Source organism: Zea mays, chromosome 9, assembly GCF_902167145.1.
Source record: "Zea mays cultivar B73 chromosome 9, Zm-B73-REFERENCE-NAM-5.0, whole genome shotgun sequence".
Taxonomy (NCBI): Eukaryota; Viridiplantae; Streptophyta; class Magnoliopsida; order Poales; family Poaceae; genus Zea; species Zea mays.
In genome coordinates this window covers 79,223,503-79,237,962 of record NC_050104.1, presented here as the reverse complement: position 1 = coordinate 79,237,962, position 14,460 = coordinate 79,223,503, and the positions used below count along the sequence as shown (strand labels likewise).

Here is a 14,460-nt window from a genome sequence, read left to right as displayed (position 1 = left end):
CGGACCATCCACGCCTCACTAGGAGGCATCCAAAGATGCGCCAACGCCCATGGATGAGGACAACATCGAAGAGGATGACCTACTAGATGGAGACCTAGTCGACTATAGAGCTTCACCCGAACACCTAGGTATGAATGTTAATATAATTACATTCTCAGCCGATTACAGTATTATCAGCGATGAAGAACCTGTAGTTTCTTAATTCAATTTTGTTCCTAAAGAGACAGTTTTTACCAAACCAAAGGAATCAATTAACCAATTAAAATCGCTCTTTGTGTGCAGTCATGTTGATGAAATACTGATTTCTAGAATGTTAGTAGATGGTGGGATATTCGTGAATTTAATGCTTTATCCATTGTACAGAAAATTAGGAAAGCAGGACAATAAGCTGATCAGGACTAATATGACGCTCAGCGGTGTTGGGAGCGACAGTACGATCGAGGCCGAGGGTGTCAGGTCCATTGAGTTAACCATTAGGACAAAGACCCTCGCTGGTGCTTTCTTCATCATCGAAGTAGATGGGAATTATATTCTCATCTTAGGCAGAGATTGGATTCATGTGAATCATTGTATACCTTCTAATTTACACCAGATGTTATTGCAATGGGTAGGTGATGACGTAGAAAAGGTACATGCAGATGCATCGACTTGTATTGCTTTAGCCGATGCCCTCGTGCTTTGGATCTATGAGACTGCCACGTGTCTCACAGGAGTTGATTTCTTTGATTATCAATTTATAAGCATAAACAAGAAAGGCTTCATCCCTGTAATGTTAGAGCCGATGGAGAATCGACTAAATCATAAATAAAGTTAAAATGACGCACACACCTAAAGGGACATATCAGGTCGCAGATGATCCGTCCCCAGAGGCTGGACGGTCCAGAGTACACCAGAGAGCACCATAGTGTGAAGCCGCTATCGCAGACAGTTTGGCCGCTGAGGCCATACGGTCCGATAGCCACAAGAGAGCATGTGGTGATACCGCCCAATTTATAAGAGCAAAAGTACCAAAAACATCTGCTTCCATAGTGCCTAAACGTACTTGAGCCCATATAAACCCGGTAGATCGCTGAGCATCCCGAAGGACCTTGGTAAATTAACTCACAACCAAGATCGTAGATCAAGCAAATACACAACCACATACCGAAGTTTTTGGCTGCGAAAATAATATTACAATAAGTTTACAATACGGAGATGAGAGTAAGTACAAAACCTGGTTTGAAGGAATATAACTTTATACATTATAAATGTAATTATAATTTTGAAATACATGCTAGCTTAGTGACAGTTCCTCTAGAAATAGCAGGGATGAGAAAACTATATAGAAGGTCGAGCACACTGACACTTATCCACCATCATCAGCAGGCCTACATCTTCACCTGCAACATGGTGGGATAAACCCTGAGTACCCGAATATACTCATCTAGGCTTACCCATCTAAAACTAGAAAATAAGAAAGTAAAAGACACCAATGATCATGCAAGGCTTTATCTGGAGTTGGTTGTTTCTTTTGGAAAAGTATCAGAATTAATATAATTATTAGCATCTTAAGGGGTATCATGATAATTAAGCATCTTTTAGCATTTTAGCATTGTTACCTGTTCTACTGCAAATCTAGGTTAGCACATGATTAGCTAGATGTCATTGCTAATTTGCTATGTCTACTATAGCTTTAGTGATTGATCAAGTTTGACATTATATCACTTAGTAGACAAACAAGATTAACCCAACCCTTGATTATATTTAATCATGTCATCATCATTAATCAGTAACAATATAATCATTCTCATGGTTCTCATGGTGTAGTTCTTACTACGATAAGATAGCTCAAGTCAAGTGCTCACTATCCAGGAGCGATGACGATTGGAATCGATTACTCACTAGATGGCAGGGTATTACTAACACAAATCATACCCACAGTATTTCATGAGATACGGTCACCACCATACTCATTCCAGTAGCAACCTTGCTACACATCGCAGATTCCATAGAGGCCACCATACCTAGGGACCACTCGAATAACAAAAGCAAGTTCAAGCGATTAACTACGCATTTGCATATTTTGGACAGCAACACAACACATACTTGTTTTATTCATAACTAGAGATTTAAACATCCAAAACATGCTATTCAAGACTTCCTGGAAAGCTAATAAAATGGTCTACAAGACATCTATAAACATCACAGGCTGTTTCAATACTTAACAATGGCAAACAATACAAGGAAGGGGCAGCTATCCAGATTTAGACAGATTCAATCCTCCAACTTCAAACAACTATAACTGAAGTTCTAGACCACCAAAAATAGTGATCCACAACTTTCTGGAAAGCTTAGAAAATATACTACAACTTTCTTATATAATTACTAAGAGCTGATTCTATGTTTAATTTGGTTGAACAGTGCAATCATTAAAATCTGGACAGAACCTGGACATATTCTGATATTGAATTTGGGAGAAGCATAACTCCTAAACTATCAGACTTATGACTGTCAAATTTTAATACAACCAATATAAATAAGTTATCTACAACTTTTCTATAAGACATTTCTATAGAAAACATAATTTAGTACATCACACAAAGGCACGGCAAAAACAACGCGTGCAGCCCAAAACTACAATTATTAATTTTTGCTTCTATTTGCTTCAAGGATGATCATGCTTTAAATACTTGAATTACTCTAACGCTTTATAATTAATTAGCAACCTAGAACATAACCCATCAGCTGCACTTGAAGTATTTATTTTTCTATTGCATTCAAGACACGATACACAATATGACATTTAGACAACAACAAGCAAATCCTCGCGAGTATGTGCCGGATTCAAAGCCGCCTAAGAATCGATTATCTGGAGTGACAAAATAACTCATTATTCGATTCATTTACTCGACCATATATTTTATACATAGGTAACAAATGCGTTCATCACACGGATCCGCACATTCCAACCTAACCTTTGTATCAATTTTACTTCTAACAACGATCGGAAACATATGAACATCCTAATCCCTTTTTACTTAACTATCTTTCTCCACACACTTCCATTCACCCCTAAACATATTCAAACACATATATACACTGCATCGACCAGAACATATTTAGAACAAACTACAAATCACACACATAAGCGATAGAAAAACACACACACATCGAACAACCTGGTCGATCGGATTTGGGTTGCGCATGTCGCGTGTGCTGTCCATGGGCTTGGGATTTTTGTCGAATAAGCGATGCACGAGGAGCAGTGTCAACAACTAGCTGCGAGCAACGATGCCACACTAGTTTAGACATTTAATCAAACACATAGAAGTGTGGGACAGCGAGGAGCTCACCGGGTTCAACGACATCGCGTAAGAGCTGCACAGATCCGGCGAGAGGTTGAGCATTCCATCGAGCAGGTAGGTTGCAGCAGGTGCTAGGCTTTCGCTGTCAGGAACCTGATGCAGGGGCTCAGAGGTGAAGTTTGGGCGATGCCCCCCACCCTCCCTTCCCGGCGCTCATCGCTGGCGGACCCAACAGAGGGCGTGCCCTGGCCAAGCTGCAGGGGGATGGACGTTCAGTCCATGGGAGAAGACCATCGCAGACGCGTCCATGCAGGGGGAAGCTCGGCGGCTGGAGGATGGAGACGGCCGACGCCCGAAGAGGGAGATGCAGACCGGCTGGCGGAGCTTGCCATCGATGGGAGCGGCCACGGATGGACGAGATCCGGTGCTGGGGCTTGGCCAGCAGAGAGAGCCGGATGCCAAGCCCTAGGCGAGGCCAACGGCTATGGCTGGGAGTGTGATGACCCTTGGCCGCGGCTAGCGTTCGCCGGACGTGAGTCAGTCATAGATCAGCGACGCGAACACCGACAAGGACACAAGTGAGTTCAATTTCAGGTATTTTTCTATTTCATTTTGTATTCCCATCTCAACAACCGATTAGGGCTTGTTCGGTTAGCGCTCAATCCATGTGGATTGAGTGGGATTGGGTGGGTTTAAATCCCAAGCAAGTCAAATTTCTTCACAATTTTTTCTAATCCCATCCAATCTATATGTAACGGGATTAACCGAACAAGGCCTTAAAGTATTTATAGATCTCAGATCCAGCTACTAGTACGGCTAATGCCTTCGCTAATAGCTTATTACAGCCCATAGAAGATTAATACGGCCCTAATATGGCCCAAACTCTGATACTCAAAAGATCCACTAATACTCCATACCTGCGCCTAAGCAATGCCCCCTTGTGTCATCACATCTCCCCTGTCGTCAAAAGAAGCTTGTCCCCAAGCGTGCGCTGTAGGAAGACCTGTCCATTTGACCAGCACCTGGACAATAGCATTTTTTTCGTTTACGTACCATCCTTCGATTCAGAATTTTCTTAGGCTCCACAAGCCCTTGGGACAGATTAGCCAAGAGAGGAAGTTCTGTGTAAACTGGAGAATAACATAGGTAAACGACTTATGTTGAGACACATGAAACACCGGATGCATCTGAGCATCAGGTGGCAATTCCAACTTATATACCACTGCCAACTCGAGTTGTAATCTTGTAAGGCCCAAAAAAACTTAAAAGGACAATTTAGGACAAGGCCGATTCACCATTTCTTCTGTGCATATGGTTGAAGTTTTAACAGCACCAATTTTCCAAATTGAAACTCTCTTGGTGTTCCGCCCTTATCAGCATATTGCTTCATATGCAACTGTGCTCTAGCCAACTGTTCCTTTAACATAGCAAAAAAGCATTCCTTTCCTTGACCCACTTAGTGACATCCGGGTCCTCAATACAAACTAGAAGCTAAATACAAACAAAACCCTCTATATCCCTTTTCTTAGTAATCTCAAGGACAAGATTATTTTTAAGGGGGTAGAATTTGTAACACCATAAAATATTGATTTTAAAGATTAGCAAGATTTCTCCAAGTTGTTGATAACTATGTTTTCTAATGATAGATTAGAAGCCGAATTCCAATATAGGTGTTATCTTTGCTTCCTCTAAAGATTTAACTTAAAATAAAGATTATATCAATGTGCCTTTATGGGAACAGATAAGGCACTAGACTTGGTTAAAATTTAGGAATGAGGACACTATTAATTTGGCCAAACATCATGTTTGAATTTTGACAATGAAATATAAACTCGGAAAAAGAAGGGTTTTCAAATTTTGATTAAGAATGTGATTTATTCTCTTTTATGTGCATGCAAGACTATATTCAAGTCAATAGAACTATAAAATAAATAATAAAATAATACTCTCCACACATACTGGATTTTGGTTTGCATTGGCTTGAAGTTTGTGAACTTTAGCTTTGAATATAATTTCAAATAGGAAAACAAATTCAGAATAGAAAATAGAAAATAGAAATGAAAATAGAAAAGAAAAAATGGAGGGAGAGCTATTGGGGCCCAAACCCCTTCACCTCGGCCATGCGCGCCAGCCTAACCTTCCTCCATATCGCGCTGACGCGTGGACCCAGGGTCCAGCCATACCTCTGCCTCCACTGCCACATGGGGCCCACTTCTCTGCGTGGTCCGCACTCGTTGAATGGTGTCACCACTAGGGGGCCCGCTGGTCAGCTCTATCCCTGACCTCGGGGGCTGGCTTTGGACAAAAAACACAGAATCCCACCCCAAATATCTTCTCTGTATTGTTCTCCTCATCTCGACCATCCCTATCCGAGATTGTTGTAACTGGCCCTCGATCGCCCAGAAACCACGCTGGCCGTTCTTGGACTTGGCCCGGAATCTGGGCGCCCCTAGGGATGTATATTTGAGGCCACGGCCTCCCTCCACTCATCCGTCTGTGCCAAAGCCGAGTGCATCATGTGAGCAGAGAGGAGAAGAAAGAGAGAACAACGCTGCTACCGTCGATCTCGTCCCGCACTATCTCTCGAGGAACAGCTGAATCACTCGACAGAGTTCCTCGAGCGCCGCTCGTAGGCTCCTTGCAGCGTATTCTCTGGTATGATTCGCTTCCCAAGCTTCACAAAAAGTCGTTTGGCTTATTTGCGCTGGTTCGTTTGGAGGTTGGGGGCACCTGGCTGCGAAGTGGACTTGCTCTGGCGATGGTGCCGCCGTGGGTCGTGTGGGCGCCGACGCGCCTAGGTTAGTCGAAGAGGAGACGAGAAAAGGGGTTGCGCTCGACGACCGTTGGATCTTCAACGGATGGATGGGATTAGAACCGGGTAACGTTTCGAGTTAATCGATCTAGCAGGTTGATCCGAAAGTAAACAGTCTAGAGCCAACTAGGTGATTTTAAATCTTAACCACCGATCATTGATCCGATGGAATGTGTTGCTTACTTGTGTAGAGTTATGAGCGAATTAATCTGGGGCGTTGGTGGACCATCTAATGGCCGAAATCGTATGATACCCCTTCACCGCGGAATATATTCATAAGAGACCCTAAGCTATTGTATAATGAACCTGCCGTCCACCTCAAGCCAAAAGTAATTACAAGTAGGTCCTGGAATTTATAGTTTTAACCCCGAGCTCTCTGGTAATTATGTCCGTGGTTCAGAACCATTAGGAAAATTCAGAATTAAATCAGAAAATGATTTCTAGTATAAAAATAATTCCAGAAACTTGTTTAATTCATAAGTAATTCATTTTAGCTCCTTTTTGATCCATTCCAGATGCATTAATCTTGTATTAATATTGTTTATCATCTAGTAACCTTGTATTACCATGAAACCTGTGGTTAAAATCTTGTACCTTATTTGTTTTATAGTAGACACTTAAACCTTCGTAAAATCATAACTTTATGACCATAACTCTGAATTTAGTGATTCTCGAACCTAGGATCTAGTTACGACGTGTAGAACATTATTATGCAGTTTGTTCTTATGTTTGGTGTGATGTTAATTTCTCCTACACCATGTTTGTTTGTATTACCAGAGTAGCAGCGAGGTTAACGAGTCACTTGAAGACCAAGTTGGTGAAATACCTAGGAATCTTGAGTCTAAGGCAAGTTGTGCCCTTGATCACTTTTCTCTTTACCCAATAATGTTCCAATTAATCACTATGACATGCTCAGGTTAATTTTATGGGACCTAATAGGTTCCCTAGATTTGTTTATCCCACACCTTGTTTACCACTGAACTTTTGGGTAGTTTTGCTATTGCTCTACCTGGTTTTGGGATTAATGTTACATTATGATCATGTTCCAGTTATGCTGTTGTTTTAATTATTGTTCATGACAAGATCATTGTGTTGATTGGAACATCCGAACATGGAGCTTAACTTGAGATATCCATGATACCACAAGGGTGGAATGGGACGCCCTTGGTCGACTAATTAGGAAAGCTAGTGGAGCACTACCTTAACCAAAAGGGGCAAGGGCGATAGAGGAGCTGTGTATAGGGAGGTTCTCGGGTCGATCATGCTGCGATGGCTTTTCGGACGAGGGATTCCTATATTGCCCTTCTTAGAAACCGTAGCGGGTTTTCTAAAGCTAGTGGAACTTTGTAAAGGCCTCATAGTGGATCCCTAGCCATTCACCTCGGAAGTGTCTAAGAGCCTTGAAACCCTGGCTAGACGGGATACACGACTTGTGGGTAAAGGGCGCAACCTCTGCAGAGTGTAAAACTGGTATATCAGCCATGCTCACGGTCAAGAGCGACTCAGGACTCTCGCATGATTAACTTATGGAACTAAACTTAATCTGTTAGATGCATTGCGTCGTGGGTGTTATTATCAATTGTGATCTTTTATTTAATTGGGTTGGTATCTACTTATGCATAGTAAATGCTAATAAAATTCTGACCAACTCTAAAAGCAATGCTTAGCTTTAACCATCTCCTTTGGTAAGCCTTACACTTCACATGAGATCCCACCTTCGATGAGTTCATGCACATTATTCCCCACAACTTGTTGAGCGATGAACGTATGTGAGCTCACCCTTGCTGTACTCAGATCCCCCCAGGTCAAGAATAGGTACCGTAGGATGAGGCGCATGAAGGATGCTGTGATGAGTTCATGAGTGGTCTAGGCCATCGTCTCCCAGTCAACTTTGGTTGCTGGATCGTTGTCTTCGTATGATGTAATTACTTAACTATTTTGTATAGAACTCCATTATATATAAATGATGTTACATTCATTTCTGTACCATGAGTTATCATATGTGTGAGACTTGATCCTAGCACACATGTGAATCGCGCCCAGGTTTGGCCCCCTAAATCCGGGTGTGACAATATTGATGAGTCTAGGAAGGGCTAGCAAAGCAGCATCATAACCATATAACACCCTGAATGGTGTACAACCCAAAACAACATGATAAGTGGTATTGTACCAATACTCCGCGAGAGCCAACCAACTCTTCCATTTGATGGGCTGAGAATTGACAGCACATCGGAGATACATCTCCAAACATTGGTTCACATGCTCACTTTGGCCATCAGTCTGTGGGTGATATGATGTAGACATCAACAGCTTGACCTCTATCAACTAAAACATGAGCTTCCAAAAACTGCTAGTAAACACTTTATCCCTATCAGATACTAGCGATTTGGGCACTCCATGTAGCTTAACCACATTGTCCAGAAAGACTTGTGCAACACCCTTCACAGTAAAAGGATGTTTCAAAGGACAGAAATGACTATATTTCGAAAATCAATCAACCACAACTAAAATTGTATCAAACCTTTCCGACTTAGGCAAACCTTCAATGAAATCCATAGTCACATCTTCCCACACACCCTGTGGTATAGGCAAAGGTTGTAATAACCTAGTTGGATGAGTTCTTTCACTCTTGGCCTTTGACAAATTGCACACTATTGGACAAACTGGACCACATCTGCCTTTAATCCCTTCCAATAAAACACTTTCTTTACCCGTTGATATGTGGCCTGTGTACCAGAATGACCACCAATGGCATTGTCATGCAACGCTGCCACCAACTTAGTTCTCAGAGCAGAATTAGCACCAATCCAAATCCTTCCTGCCTTGCGAATAATGCCTTGATACAATGAAAACCAATTCTCATCAGGACTGCGCACCAACAATGGAGCTATCAACTATTGAGCTTCAGCATCAGTAGCATAAGAATTCAGCACCTCCTGTACCTAAACTGGTTGCACTTCAGAAATGGCAGCTAAGTCCAAAACTGAACTCCTCCTTGACAATGCATCAACCACTACATTCTATGCCCCCTTTTTATATACAATATGATATTGCAACCCCATTAACTTGGTCGTAGCCTTCTTTTGAAGATCTGACTGTAACTGCTGATCTCCCAAGAAGGTCAAAGATTTGTGATCTATCTTAATCACAAATGCACCCCTCTGCAAATACTGCCTCCACTTATCTACAGCCATAATCAAGGCCAAAAACTCCTTCTCAAATATCGAAATATGTTTGTTCTTTTCTCCCAGAGCTTTACTCAGAAAGGCAATGGGTCTGCCCTGCAGCATCAACACAGCTCTAAGACCCACATCTGATGCATCTGTCTCGACTGTGAAAGGAAGATCAAACTTGGGTAGGGCAAGAACCGGTGTTGAAGCCATATCCTGTTTCAACTCCTGAAAAGCAACCTGAGCGTCTTCAGACCACTGAAACACTTGTTGTTTTTGCAACAACCTAGTAAGAGGTCTAGCCATAATACCATAATCTTTCACAAATTTCCTGTAATAGCCTGTTAAACCTAAGAATCCCCTCAACTCTATCACATTCATAGGTTGTTTCCAGGACAACATAGCTTCAGTTTTACTAGAGTCTGTGGCCACCCCATCTCTTGAAATCACATGCCCCAAATATTTGAGTTCATGCTTCACAAAAGTGCATTTCTTCATCTTAAAGAAAAACTAGTGCTCTCTCAGCTTGGCCAACACCATCCTGATATGCTGATAATGCACTTCCAAACTAGGGATGTAGATGAGAATATCATCCAAGAAAACCATAACAAATTTTCTAAGAAAAGTCTCCAACACTGAGTTCATGGCACACTGGAAGCTAGCTGGTGCATTAGTGAGATCAAAAGGCATCACTCAAAACTTATAATGGCCATGATGTGTTTTAAAAGCAGTCATGTATTCATCCTCAGGTCCCATCCGAATTTGGTGATATCCTGCTGTCATGTCAAGACTAGTGAAATACTGGGCACCAACTAATTCATCTAGTATCTCATCCACCATAAGCATAGGAAATATGTTCTTTATAGTCATTCCATTTAACTTCTAGTAATCTATACAGAACCTCCAGCTGCCATCCTTTTTTTGCACAAGTAAAACTAGAGAAGAAAAAGAACTGACACTAGGGACTATCAACCCTGCTGCTAGCAGTTCAGTAATTTGCTTTTAAATCTCAGTTTTGTGAGCTAGAGAATATCTATAAGGCCTTGAGTTTACCGAAATAGACCCTGGCAACAGAGGAATGTGATGGTCATAAGGCCTGATTAGAGGCAATTTCGAAGGCACAACAAAAACATCTTCTAATTCCTTTAAAATCTCCCGTAGAACTGCATCATTTTTCCCAACTATTTCTTTTGTAACCTACTCCAGAAGCACAAATACCTAGACTTCCTCTCCCTTCATCCATTTCTCCAGTTGCAACACAGATACTTGTCGCACTTCCTACACCTCTCTAGCATCACCCTGTAACCTTACCATCTTTCATTGATCAGTAAAGGTTAACACCTTGTTATTCCAGTCACACTCCATAGGACTCTGAGCCTTCAACCAATCATACCCTAGGATCACATCATATGCTTCCAAATCCAACAACCTCATAGCAGTGTTGTACAGGTGCCCCCCAGAACTCCACACTATCTCCTTAACTCTTTTATCACTGATCATAGCTGTTTCATTTGCCACATTAACCCGCACAGTGGAGCAATCTTCAGTGACCAACCCCAATTTTGCTACAATTCTCTGGATGATAAAGGTTGCAGAACTACCAGAATCAATGAGCATGACCAACATCTGATTCTGAATCAGAGCTTGGACCCTCATACATCCGTCACATTATGTGCCAAACTCCTCCACACACTTCTCCTCATTCTCCAACTTCTGCAATACTTCATCAGTCAAAACTAGACCCATGTCTTCCACGATCAGATTATGTAGTTGAGTTACCACCCTCTTCGGACATTTTGCTTGATGGCCTGGCTCAAATTTATCTCCACAAATAAAACACAACCCATTCGCTCTTCTATATTCCCTCAACTACCTGAACTCAGGATACAATATTCCTTCCCTATTCTCTCCCCTTACTCCTGCAACCTGAGTTTTGAGAACCAGTCCCTTTTGATTTCTAACTCTATTCTTCTCTACAATCTCCTGATACACCTTGGCCAACCTCTTCGCCTTATCCATTGTCTTAGGCATCTGAGCCATGACTTGGTTCTGAATTTCAGGTTACAACCCCTTAATATAGTGTGTCACAAATAGGGTCTCATCCAACTCAGAATTGTGCAAAGTAGCGGCATATCTGATATCATCAAAAGCTTGAGAGTATTCCTCCACTCCTTGTTGTTGGGTCACATTAACCAAATCTCTCATAGCTTGAGGGTATTCGTCCACTCCGAACTTCTCCCTAACTACTTGTGTAAACTTCCCCCAATCACTAAATCCATGTTTCAGCTTATACACTTGTAACCACTTCGACGCATTCCCCTCCATGTGCATAGAAGCTGAACTCGCCTACAACCACTCTGGCACCTGATAAACGGTGAAGTAATCAACACACCGATTGTTTGCATCCCTATCAACAACTTGTGCATATTGATAATTTTGGAAAAGGAAATATAACTAACAAAAATCATATTGATAAGCTAAAAGCGCAAGGACAAGTAAACTCCGCAATACATAATGGCATGAAGTCATGGATTAGAAGGTCGCCATAGTTGAGTTGCTCTAGCTAAACATTTTTCTTCAAAATTTACAGCCAGTAAGTAACATCTAGCTATTACTAAATAGTAGTTAGAATAAGAGTACAATAGATGTACTTGTACAAAATTTTCCCTTCTATAAATTAAGAAAAAGCAGCACACTGCAAGTCAGTTCAGCAGCACCAAGAACTTGTGTGTTTTGTTCTCCCTTCCTCTCCCTAATTGTGTGTGTCTAGAGTGAGGTAGTAGATGCACAAGAAAATAAAAAAATGAATTGACGAGATGAACTGAACTAAATTGGATATCTATTTAAAAAACAAAAAAAAACAAAGCTGAACGGAGGGCACTATGTTCATGCTCTTTATCGGCTATCCACTTATTATTCCAACAGATAGAAATAGCTCATTTGATCTCTTCGGTTTCTCGCTCTAGACTACACGCCACCAACCATGTCTCATGTTTCTCGCTCCAGCTGATTACCAAATCGAGCAGCTAGCTACAGATGCAAAACAAGTGGAGTGGCAGGAGAAGAACCTATCAAGCAGGTGTAAGATCTACCACCGGGTAAGTAACAATTGATAAATCTACGGAGGGCGAGGCGGCGCGTGACACAGCAGTGCACCACAAAATCCGGGCGGCTGCAGCAGTATGTAGGGGTGAAAACGGACAGATACGGATGGATAGTAGCTCATCCTGTATCCTACCCTAATGTATTTAAAACGGATTCGGGATCGGATACGGATAGTTAGAAACGGGACGGATACGGATACAGGGACCGGATATTTATCCGAGCGGATAAGTGACGGATACAGATATTATTTGATCGGATATCGGATACTTGTCGGATAATGCATTAATTGGTTATCATAAAATATTCTTGTTCGACCACGAAATTGCAAGTAAATTAATACTAATAAACATTTAATAGAAGATAATCTCAAGTTCCCACATAAAAATGGTAAAGTGAAGTATTGATTATGTTGAAACTTGGATACTTAGAGTGATTTCATGTGTAACTCACGCAATAAGTGAAAATAAAATAGAAAAAACGTTGACATCCTGTGGATTTTATGGTCCCATTATTTTTTATGACTATATGTGGCCATATGTTGTACCTTCGTATAATTTCATAGATTTCTGAGGCTATTTGTACATTATTAATTTCTTTCTACATAAAATCATCAAAATATAATTAAAATTCATAAATACACTAGTTTTAACCCAAAATTGCAAAAAACTTACCAAAACAAATAAAAAATTTATTCAAATAAAACCTCAAGTCGCCACATGAAAATGATAAGTGAAATATTAATTATGTTGAAACGTCGATATATAAAATGATTTCACGTGTAACTCACGCAATAAGTGGGAGTGGAATGGAAGAAACACCAACATCTTGTGAATTTTATAATCCAAATATTTTTGATAACTATATGTGGATATATGTTGTGTCCCCGTAAAAATTCATGAATTTTTTAGGCTATTTGGTGTATTATTAATTTCTTGTTGTAGAAAATCATCAAAATATAATTAAATTCATAAAAATTTTGTAGTGTCGACCATAAATTGCGAATAAGTTACCAATATTAATAAATAGTTTATAAAAAGATAATTCTAAGTTCCCACATGGAGATAATCTTAAGTCCCCACATGAAAATGTTAAAGTCTATTATTTTGATATAAATTTAGACATTATTTCAATGATTTTGGCCTAAAGATATGTTTAAACAAAAATGTGTTGTACTACAAAGTTATAGATCTCTTCGAGCTCTACACTTTTTATAAACTTTATTTTCATCCGATTTCATATGTAAAAGTTATAATTTTATAACTGTTGGGGGCCTTCGGCTTACGAAGGTCCTCAAAAACAGGATTTAACAGTATTTCTGGAGTTTAATGTGTGAACAGGTATCTTCGGACTCAAATCGGTATCACAGCAGACCAGAATAATACGAAGGTTGATACAGCGCCGAAGGTGTGAGCAGGAAAGCTTCGGCATGATAGCAACAAAATGAAACCGACTTAAAGATGAAAAGGCTATTCAGACCTCGATAGATTACAATAGAATTATTATCAAATGTAAAGGGCATGAATGTAATTTTGCATAGGCTGTGACCTGTGCCTATAAATAGGTGAACAGTACCCCCGTACTGGGGGGGGCTGATTAGGGCATTCACTTTTGCGTCACGCTTGTACTTTCATCTCCTTCAAGTTGAAGGTACATTTGTAATTCAATGATTATTTCTGTTTATATATGATAATAAGACATATTTGTTTATTTTGTTCATTATATTTCTTATAATTCATCCTTCGTCATTATACAATATATTTATGAAGGTATGCCCTTCATAACCTTCGTCCGAAAACCATTATACCCTGAGAGGAATAATGCTTCGAAGGACGAAGGACTTTACCTATTAACATTTTCTATGTTGCCTTGTTCTTAACTTATAGCATTTGAGAACAAGTCCCCAACATTGGCGCCCACCTCCGGTGAACTCACTTCCACTCTTTGAGTTTTTTGAACACCTTCGGCGATCATAAACCTTCGTTATGGCGCCGAAGAAAGCTTCAGCAACTGCGGCCGCAGCTCTGCAACCGTTGGACCACAATCAGGAGACAGTCTCCCTTCGGGAGGCCCGAAGCCAGAAAAGGAAGGC

At 40.7% G+C, this 14,460-nt stretch overlaps 2 long non-coding RNA genes across 2 annotated transcripts; one reads left to right on the top strand and one right to left on the bottom strand.

The window, feature by feature from the left end:
• Positions 1–2,854: 2,854 nt before the first annotated feature.
• On the bottom strand, positions 2,855–3,876 carry LOC103638579 (uncharacterized). The gene is made up of 2 exons (XR_558889.2): positions 3,333–3,876; positions 2,855–3,258 (listed from the first exon to the last, which is right to left on the bottom strand). It is a non-coding gene; the product is annotated as an uncharacterized lncRNA (long non-coding RNA).
• A 1,641-nt stretch (positions 3,877–5,517) lies between these two features.
• LOC103638578 (uncharacterized) lies at positions 5,518–14,078 on the top strand. Its single transcript, XR_558888.3, has 2 exons — positions 5,518–5,939; positions 6,874–14,078. It is a non-coding gene; the product is annotated as an uncharacterized lncRNA (long non-coding RNA).
• The last annotated feature ends 382 nt before the right edge of the window (positions 14,079–14,460 follow it).